Source organism: Sinocyclocheilus anshuiensis, unplaced genomic scaffold, assembly GCF_001515605.1.
Source record: "Sinocyclocheilus anshuiensis isolate Anshui unplaced genomic scaffold, SAMN03320099.WGS_v1.1 scaffold1355, whole genome shotgun sequence".
Classification (NCBI taxonomy): Eukaryota; Metazoa; Chordata; class Actinopteri; order Cypriniformes; family Cyprinidae; genus Sinocyclocheilus; species Sinocyclocheilus anshuiensis.
In genome coordinates, this window is record NW_015540070.1 from 503,888 (window position 1) to 513,917 (window position 10,030).

At 36.0% G+C, this 10,030-nt stretch overlaps 1 long non-coding RNA gene across 1 annotated transcript; it reads right to left on the reverse strand.

Moving 5' to 3' along the window:
- Positions 1-322: 322 nt before the first annotated feature.
- LOC107687196 (uncharacterized) lies at positions 323-2,881 on the reverse strand. The gene is made up of 3 exons (XR_001634105.1): positions 2,785-2,881; positions 537-633; positions 323-403 (listed from the first exon to the last, which is right to left on the reverse strand). It is a non-coding gene; the product is annotated as an uncharacterized LOC107687196 (long non-coding RNA).
- Between the last annotated feature and the right edge of the window lie 7,149 nt (positions 2,882-10,030).

Sequence of the window (10,030 nt, forward strand, 5' to 3'; positions counted from 1 at the left end):
ACACACACACACACACTTCCCTTTTAGCATCTGAAGCTACAGAAATGAGGAGAGGGAAGGCTCTCTGGTATTTGGACTGTTTTGTAATCATCAGTCACACATGGTTTGTCAAAATAAAAGCCATACTGAACCGCAGTGTAAAACTATGCTTTCTAATGTTTAGAAACCCAGATAGACATTCAAAGATACCCAGACAAATGTTAAAAGGAGGCCAAAAAAGATATATCAAATTTGAAGTTTGCATTTAAGGCATTACATCACAGATAATCAGTCTTGCTTAATGCATCAGTGTTTGCAAAGTTGTACAGCATCCACAGTCATGGCTGGTATGCATGTGTTGCAGTTCTACCAGATCATAACTTCTGAGTTTGGCATTGCTGGGATACATGGTAAGGAAAGGCATCTAGTGGAGAATAATATAGAAAACATGATATGGTCTGTATGGTTTGTGCAATTTTAGTATGTTAAGAGCATGAGCGGGGGCTAAAATCAGCTAAACTGAGATTTGGTCTATGAATACACTCCAGGGTACTTACTTTTTCTGGCTTTTTATAGCTCAGATTGAGACTTAAATAGCTGGTGAGTTGGACTTTGTGAGGTTTTTCCATATGCAGCAGGGCGGAGAGATGAAGACTGATAAAAACGAGACATAAAAACACGGGTCAAGTCAACAACTACAACAACAACAACAACAACTGTATATTATAAATATAGCTGAGAAAGAGAGAGATAGTAGAAGTTAAAAAGCCAAAGACAGAGAGTAGGGGGAGAAAGAGAGAAAGCAATGCATTGGCACTTTTAAATAGACTTCATGGAACATCAAATCCCTTCCACCAAATCAGCTGATGCCTCATCAGTTGCCAAGGGGGTGAGGAAAAGACATAAGTGGGCATGAGGGACAGGGGTGGAGGCCAAAGATGAGCATCAATGACAGATCAGAATCTTCACACATTAACCTTGCAAGAGAAAAAGAGTGATCTGCTATATTTATGGTTTTTATTTTATTGAAACATTAAGTCTTAATTTTTTTTATCTTTAGTATCTTTAAATTACTTTTTAATGAATTTAATTGACTCCCTTTTGTTAAATTTGTTAATACAATTTTTTTTTTTAAATATTGCTATTTACACTGCTGTTACTTTATTTTACTTTTTTTGACCCACCGAAGTGTGACTTAAGTACATCTTTATATGTAATTTCATAATTACTTATGTTGTCTTTAATGGATTTTGGATTTAATTGAAGCTTGTATGTCATGGTTTTTAAATGTATTTGTAATTACACATTTGTAATGACAAAGTTGCAATTTAGTAATATACTTTATTATTTTAGCCATAGTTTTTATATTATGTTTACTCACAGTACTTACATGTGCTTTAGTATGTTAATCAACACATCAAATTAAGTGTATTTCTTCAATGCACAAGATATTAAAACACAATTATTAAAAATACACTTTTTAAAACAAAACTTTTAATTTGTCATTATTACAAAGTTCACTTAAGTGGCCTTTTTTCTTTTATTAAATTATCTGCAAGTACTTTTAAACATATTTATAAGATTTGAAGTACACTACAAGTACATATTCAATACAGTTAATCATACTCCTTTTTTACAAAGGAAAATAAGGTGCGAAATAGAGCAACATGTATCTGATCAAATCCCTAACACACTAACACAAACTCTCTGTTCTGCTCTGGGTGTCACAGTTTCCCAGAATTCATTGTGTTTATGAGGGAAGCAGGCCCTGAAGCAGCATTTCTCAGAACCCCTGCCTCTAAAGCTGTGTGTGTGTGTGTGTGTGTGTGTGTGTGTGTGTGTGTGTGTGTGTGTGTGATGCCCATTTTCCACAAGCTGATATGATTCTTTAGGGTCGTAATGAAAAGTCTGTAACATAGTTTGGTTAAAATTTCTCAATGGTAGTGTAAAACAACACAGTTTTAACCTGTCAAAAACAGCTCTTTTCAGAGCAAGCTGTTTTCTTACATGCTGCTTAAAATGCAGTTGAGCTCTGCTCACTCCGCCCCTCTCTTCCGAGCCGCTCTCTGAGAGGTAAACTTTAGCCGCATTCATTGTGAAACTTGCTAACTAGCACGTTATTAGGAAAGGCGAAAACGCTACTGTCACTCAAACTATCGATCGGCTCGATTTGAGAAATGGGAAATCATTTAACGAGATTAAAAAAAACACTGGGTGGATCTTTATCATTATAGGGTGGTTGTGTACACACACTGCCAACACACATTTCAGTTCAAACAGCTTGTAAAAGTGCATGTAGCATCCAATGACCCCTTTAAAAACTGTTTGAAAAGAAGTGAAGTTCATTCCAGCCTTTATCTAAATGAACCTCAACTAATTGACATTTCTTTAAACACACTGAGGCCATTCAATATTAGCAGTGGATGGACTAACAAAGGGTCCATCTTTGAATTACACATTTGAGTTCAAACCCCCCCCCCCCCCCCCCCACACACACACAGGCTGGCCATGTTTGGAATTGAAAATCAACTTGCACAGAATACACTGCATGCTATAATGTTTAAACATGCTACATTGTCACATGACCTCACACTACAAAAATAATTTACTAAATGAATGTTTTTGTTTCCTTTTTTCCTCTATCATAAAATTACCCGAAACATCGTTAAATAAGACTGTGTAATAAGACTGTCACCATTCTAAACACAGCCATTCATTTATTGTGCCCCCATGCAGAGTTTCTGTGAATGCAATGAGACTTCCACACATCCAACAGTAAATCTCTGCTGTCCGGGCTCAACTTACCATCAGGATGTACTTCTGCTCTCTGTGTCTCTCTGTCTCCTCTCTTCTTGTTTTCTGCACGCCATCATTATAGCCTCTCCTACATATAACCTCACTCTCTTTCTTCAGGCCACTTTTAAATACTTTGAAGCACAGTGGTGGGGGTGTTATGCAACATCAGGACCCTGCAAATATATCATTATTACCTCAGTTCTACATTTATTATAACCATAAGTGAACCATTCAACACGTATCAAATAATAAAAAATGCAAGAGAATTCACAAACCAATGGCTCAGAAGAAAGAAATGGAAGGGTTTGAGGATTATTAAAGGAACTGAGCATGGAGAAATATTTAGCCATATATATACTGTATATATAATAACAATTTCTAATTTAGTAATAACCATTGTACACATGAAACTGAACATTTGTATGGCAAAATATTTGAAAATATTTGAATATTTATACTGCAAACAATGTGAAGCTGCACAAACTAAGTAAAATAAAATAGCAGTAATGCAATAATAAATAAATAATAAAATGTTTTCAAACATTAAATAAATGATTACATGTAATTAAATAATAAAATGCAATACAGAATTTTTTTTTCATTTAACAAAGGAGATATTTTAATTAAGAAGTAGTCTACAAAATGTTATAACTATACACTTGTACTTATATATTTTCAATTAAATTCAGTTTATGTTTATTTGTATAGTTTATTCTGTTATTAAAAGAGACGAGTGTGTCAAAGCAATGACAGTAATACACAGCTTATAAAATAATGCAAGTTATGTGGTCAGTAAATATCATGTATTCAGTTAAGCAGACATAATGAACATCTAAGGCAATGATTATAGCTTGTGATCATAATGATTACAACATCTGGCATATTTCAATAGAAAAGTTGCAATCAGATGCATTACTTGTGTTCCTGAAAGCTGCATTAGGTCAAAATATGAGTTTTTTTAGTATTATAATAATGAATCATTTTATATACTGAAACCTCATGAATCATAAATCATGCTGAAGAGCGCCTGGATACTGTGACGGTAAAGTGAGATGCTATAAAGGTTCGTCCCATGACACGCAGTCGGTCTGTGTGACATTTCGCTGTTTTAAACAGCCATCTGCAGAATGTGGCAGCTCCACTGTCTAGTAGCCAGATATCCAGAGTTTATTGGAGTCAGCATTTACAAAAGTCAAGGTTAGGCTTGTGTATGTGTGTGACGGCACGAGAACGAGGTCAGAGGGAGAATGTGTTTAGAGTTCAAAGGTCAAGGGTGAGTAATAAAGCTTTCATTACCCAGTTCAGTAAATGATGTACAAACACAAACTTTCATGACCTCGCACAACCATACAGAACTCTCACACAACAATAGATGATGTTTCCTCAGGTGCTAAAGATATGTGTGTTTGTACATAAGCAAATCCTCTTATGAAGTAGGTGATGGAAATCCTCACTTGAGCGTTTAATCTCTGGTCTGATGTCTGTGCGGTTTATTGGTGCTTCAGTGACGTGACTTTAACGCCAGCCTCGAATAGTTTACAGGGACCGAATGCCTTCCACAAATGGGTTGTGAAACGTATAGGTTATGTATACATGTTTGGTTTGTATTCATACATTTGCATAACAGGCAAGTTCTTTACACGTGCATTAGCTCTCAATGAATAGCCGGTTGGGTTTGCAACCAGCAGAGGGAAATTGCATCAGTGTTGTGGACAGATCGAGCATGAGGGCCACTCGCTGCCCGCTCATGAGAGGCATGACACATTCAAAAATAGCTGTGACACTTTCTAGCTGTTACACAAGTAATACCCTAGCATAAACACTTTGGGCAAATTCCTTGTTAGCATCACTGTGACCTATTCACTTGGAATGGCAGTACTCTGAAAGGTGCTATTCTCACTGGCTGTTTGGAACAGCATAGTGAAATCAGTGTTGTTTTCATAATGTAACAGCAAAAGTTTTCATATTTATTTAACTGTGTACTGTCTCTTTGTTTGGTATTTGGTAAAAACCTAAAAGCTATCAAAAAAACATGTAAATTACATTCTGCAGATGCTTTTATCCAAAGCAGCTTTGCATTGCATTCAACATTATACATTTTTTTCAATTCACACATTCCTTGGGATACTCAGGAATGTGTTTATATATAAGGGATACTTCTCATTAGCTATTTCGTGAATTTTGGGATATCGCATAAAAATACGTTGGATGGAAACGCTAAGATGTGCATAAATTCTAAAAATGTGCATAAAAAAGGTATGCGTTCAATTGAGTCGAATACATTTTTATCCAATAAGAATCGCATAAGCTACGATGGAAACACATTTACCAAAAAAAATTCCTCAATGTGGTTTCAAAAAAGTCATGTGACTTTGCCTCAACAGATCATGTGATTGGATAAATGAACTAACTAACTATTTGTTAATCACCTCCCATAACTGTCTCTAATAACTGCATTCCCAAACATCAGGCATCCGAATGCAAGATAACATGACAGTGTTCGCTATTGCGCTTCAACTGGCGCAAGTCATTTATTATGTAAAAACAAAAAGGAGCGATGGCAAATTTGCAATCTTTCTCTCTTCTGACCAACATAATCAATTTCTCTCTCCGTTCAACACTATAGAAGTTTACCCAACTATGACGACTTCCACTTCTGAGAACCACATAAATGTGAAAGGACCATTTATAATCAATTATAGGAATTATACACAAAGATATTATGAAAAAACTGCTTAACTACATTTTACTGCTGAAACCGATGCCATTTTAAGTGTTTCCACATGACATTGCAGCGGTCAGGTGGTACAAGTCAGAGCTCTCCTAAATTAGTTTACAAGTTGTAATTACGAGTTCTAGAACATTAATGTTTTTTACAGAATCACATAATTATGGTAATTCTGACACAGCATGAATGCACCTTAACTCCTTTTCATTTTTTACTTGCTATTTCTAATTGGAGTTATACTGTATGTTTGATTTTGCAGAATTTTTGTCAATATCAGTGTAAATAAGAAGACTGATCAAGATTTTTGGCTCATTTTCCAGAAGATAGTCTTTTAAATGTGTACACTGTATCTGTCAGCATTTTTCTTGTCTAATGTTAGTAGTAAACTGTCATAGAGATCAGTGCTAACACACAGATTAAAATCAGCAAAATTCAAATTTCAATTTGATAGAGTGTTTAAGATTTAATTTGCTTCCTTGACAGTGACACAAATGAAACAAGTTTCCCAAAACACTCACACCATCTTCAATTGGTCAACAAACAGATAGTCCCGCCTACAAATTTACACCATTGGTTGGAACAATCAGCCTACAAATAGTTATCTTACAGCTGTCTCAGCATATTATACTGAGACAAAATATTACTTTAATATTACTTTAAAAATGATCACATACTATTTGAAGGTCTGTCAATTTGAAAATCCATCTATAAATAATGTTTCACAAATTACTTTATATTAATTGTGTTTATATATAGGTAAAAAAAAGTTGTCGGCTCAGACAACTGCAAAAAAAATTCCCATTTATTACTATTCTTATTTAATTTTAGAATCATAATAATAATAATAATGTAAATTATTAAAGGTCTCATAAAGTCTTAATATGTCATTCTGAAAAAGGAATGGAAAACTTCATATAACAGAGTGAAAGGCGGTCTGTGTGTGTGTGTGTGTGTGTGTGTGTGTGTGTGTGTGTGTGTGTGTACCCTGTAGCATCACGGCTATGGGGGAGGAGGGTTTCGATTACTTTTGCCACAGTGGGCTGACTGACAGATTGCATCCGTTTTATTCAAGTCCCTCTGACTGGTCGATTCGATCTCCTGATACCCGTGGACCACAGGACCTATGTCACACCATATGACGTGTGAAAATCGCATACGCAATTACAAGCACATACACATCACATACACATACTAATATAATCAATATTAGCATGAATTATACCTAGAAAGATCAATGCCGGCAGCATCTGGGCAGCTAACTAAATATTCTTTATTTAAATTAATTTTTAAGTGAGTTTTATTAGTTGAATCTGAATCCTTAAAAAATTGACTAGAACATAATTAAACTGATTTGAATCTCATCAAACAGAACATCCCATCAAAAAGCGGCTTTCTGAAACTCACCATGTTGCTTTTCTTTCAGTAGCGTAGCTCTTTGCTCTTTCATGTAACCCTAATATGATGGTGGAAATGTTATTTGTCCAAATTCTCTGCTTTTTATGGCACTGGCAATATGTGTGTTTGTGTGTCTGTGCCGGCAATCCCATTTGAATTTGTGCTGGCCAGTGCACTGGCATATGTGTGTGCGTTTGCCCTAAAGTCGTTGTGGTTGGACGCCATCCTTTTAACTTAATGAGAGTATGTTCTGTATGTCTCACTGGGGCACAAATACACGTTGTACAGACAGAGCAGCATATCATTACAAATCGCTTCAGAAAAGCCCAAACCAAACCCAGACGTGCACACCCATGCTCGCTTAACTCTACACACACCACAGGCTCGGTCTCTTCCACTCGTACGCAGATACTTGCCCTCAGATACACACCCTGCCATTTTGAATAGACACACGGACGCACATACATGCTATTAACTCAATGGCTTACATATGCACTTCTTAGATACTGACTTTTTGCAGGGATGTTGATCTTGAGCGGTGTTGCTGAACTATAGCTGTGCAGTCCTGTGAAACTCTTCATTTAGCCCTAATGTAGTGGTTCTGCATGGGATTTCTCACCTTTGCTTTTCTCTTTTTATTTTTGCTTAAAAAAAGTATTTTGGCCATGCTGTGAATATTATCAGCTCTGATTGAGTAGTCTTAAAATAAAAGTTCAACTAAAAATTATAGTTCTGCTATTATTTATTCACCCTCATGTCTTTCTTTCTTTTGTGGAGCACAAAGCAGTCACGCATTGAAAATGAATGGCAACTATAATGATGCAAATGTGTCTTTTCCTCACATAAAGCTTCAGAAGACTTGAAATATAGTGCACACGTTGTGTGTTACTTTTATTGTGTGTATTATTATTATTATTTTATTTTTATTTTTTTGTCCTTTTTGGAGGACAAAAATTTCAATGCACCCTACCGTTCAAACGTTTGGTCATTATGTTTTTTTATATGTTTTTGAAAGAAACATGTTCTCCCAGACTGCATTTATTTAATCAAAAACACAGTAAAAACAGAAACATTTTAAAATATATTAGCAATTTTAAACAACTGTTTTCTATTTTAATATATTTTAAAATGTAATTTATTTCTGTGATGGCAAAGCTGAATTTACAGCATCATTACTCCAGTCTTCAGTGTCACATGATCCTTCAGAAATTATTTATTTATTATTATCAATGTTCAAAACAGTTGTGCTGCTTAATATTTTTGATGAAACCGTGAAACCTTTTTTCATAATTTTTTGATAAATAGAAAGTTCAAATCAACATATGTTTGAACTAGAAATGTCTTTACTGTCACTTTTGGTCAAATTATTGCATCCCTGCTGAATAAAAAAATCTTTAAAGGGCACCCATTATGCCCCTTTTTACAATATGTAATATAAGGCTTAGATTGTCCCCAGAATGTGTCTGTGAAGTTTCAGCTCAAAATAACCCACAGATCATTTATTATATCATTTTGAAAATGCCTACTGTATATTGAGTGGAAGCAGAAACAGGCTGTTTTTGTCTCTTTAAATGCAAATGAGCTGCTGCTCCCCGCCCCCTTTTCCAGAATAGATATTATACCTCAGATATTCTGAAAAAAAAACATACGTTTGGTTTTGATTATCATGTCTAATGTGCTGAAATCATACTTTTTAAAGCCATATCAGTTTAAACTTCTGATATACGGTTTTCTGAGAGCACACATCCGAAGCACACGCACAGAGAGCAGCTGTCACACGGCATGTGAGTAGCATTACTAAACTAAGTTTTCTTTCATGTCCTATTGTGCTTAAACTGTCAAAAACACACAAGTTTATGTTAAAAATGCACGTAGGTTACAAAAATGTTATCTCGTTATGTCTGTGAAGGTAAAAAGCTGGGAAATAAATCACAGGTTTATATTAGATCTGTGTATTAAGTGACAGCAGCGTAATATACAGTACCTATACTGCTGTTTATGCTGTTAATATGATCCAAACAATAAAATAAAAACATAAAATCACTCACTGCTCTGGACTGAATAACATCTATAGCTTTAATAACAAGACATTTCTTTGTCAGTACCGGTACCTTCTCCGACTCCTTTCTGCCACTCACCTGTGCGCTGTCATTGTCATTTGCACGTGGTGGTTGTTTTGGTCCTGTCATTTTCATCCACACGTGGTGGAGCAATCAGCACTAACTCGCGGTGCTGCGCACTCTATTAGCCCGCACCTGGTACTCGTTCCCACTTCCTATATATTCCTGTCTTTGTCTTCTTTCGGCGTGAGTATGTCTTATGTGTTTTTGTGCCGGATGGGCGCGGTTTGAGTTTTCACTCTCCATAATACTCTCTGCACTATTTCCAGGAGCCTCAGGCGAGGAATTAATATTGCGGTTGTGGACAGTGAGGCCGGATTGGGAGTACGACACTGGACGTTTCCAGTATTCCTCTCAGCCCTCTGTCTTGGTGAATGTGTGCGCAGGGAGCGCCACACCACTGCATTCCCCTGACTTTGGTGTTTCATGCCTTTGCTGGCTTGGTGTTCAGAATAAAGTCTTTTTTGATTTGAACTGCATTTGAGTCCTCCGTTCCTTCTCTGACATTTCTTACTTGAACTCTAGTGTGAAGATAAACATGGCGGATTGTGTGTGGCTTTCTCAGGGCGGGGTCTCTGCCAATACAGCAGTGTCTGTCAACAGTTGTGGGTGGGGCTTGTCAAATGTGACGTCACATTTTACAGTTTCTGCGTATGACTTGTTCTGAGCATACCTGTAATACGGGAGAATGGGGGTTGGGGTAATGGGATTCTGTACTATTTTTTCCTATATTCCTAATGGCAATTTTATGATTTGTTTATATGCTACATGTTTTATTTAAAAAAAAAATTTAACACAGAATAAGGCAGAACATATATTTTAAAGTTTCTATTGGTTGTCTGCACTGCATCATCCAGATACTTTATTTATTACCTGGAGATGACTTGAAAAACACACATATACCATATATTGTCGCAATCGTGCATGTATTGTCTTCACATTTTTATTAAGCTTAGTTACAGCGATAGCTGGATGCCTTTGTCCATATTAGGGATTTCCTGGCACGTCATAA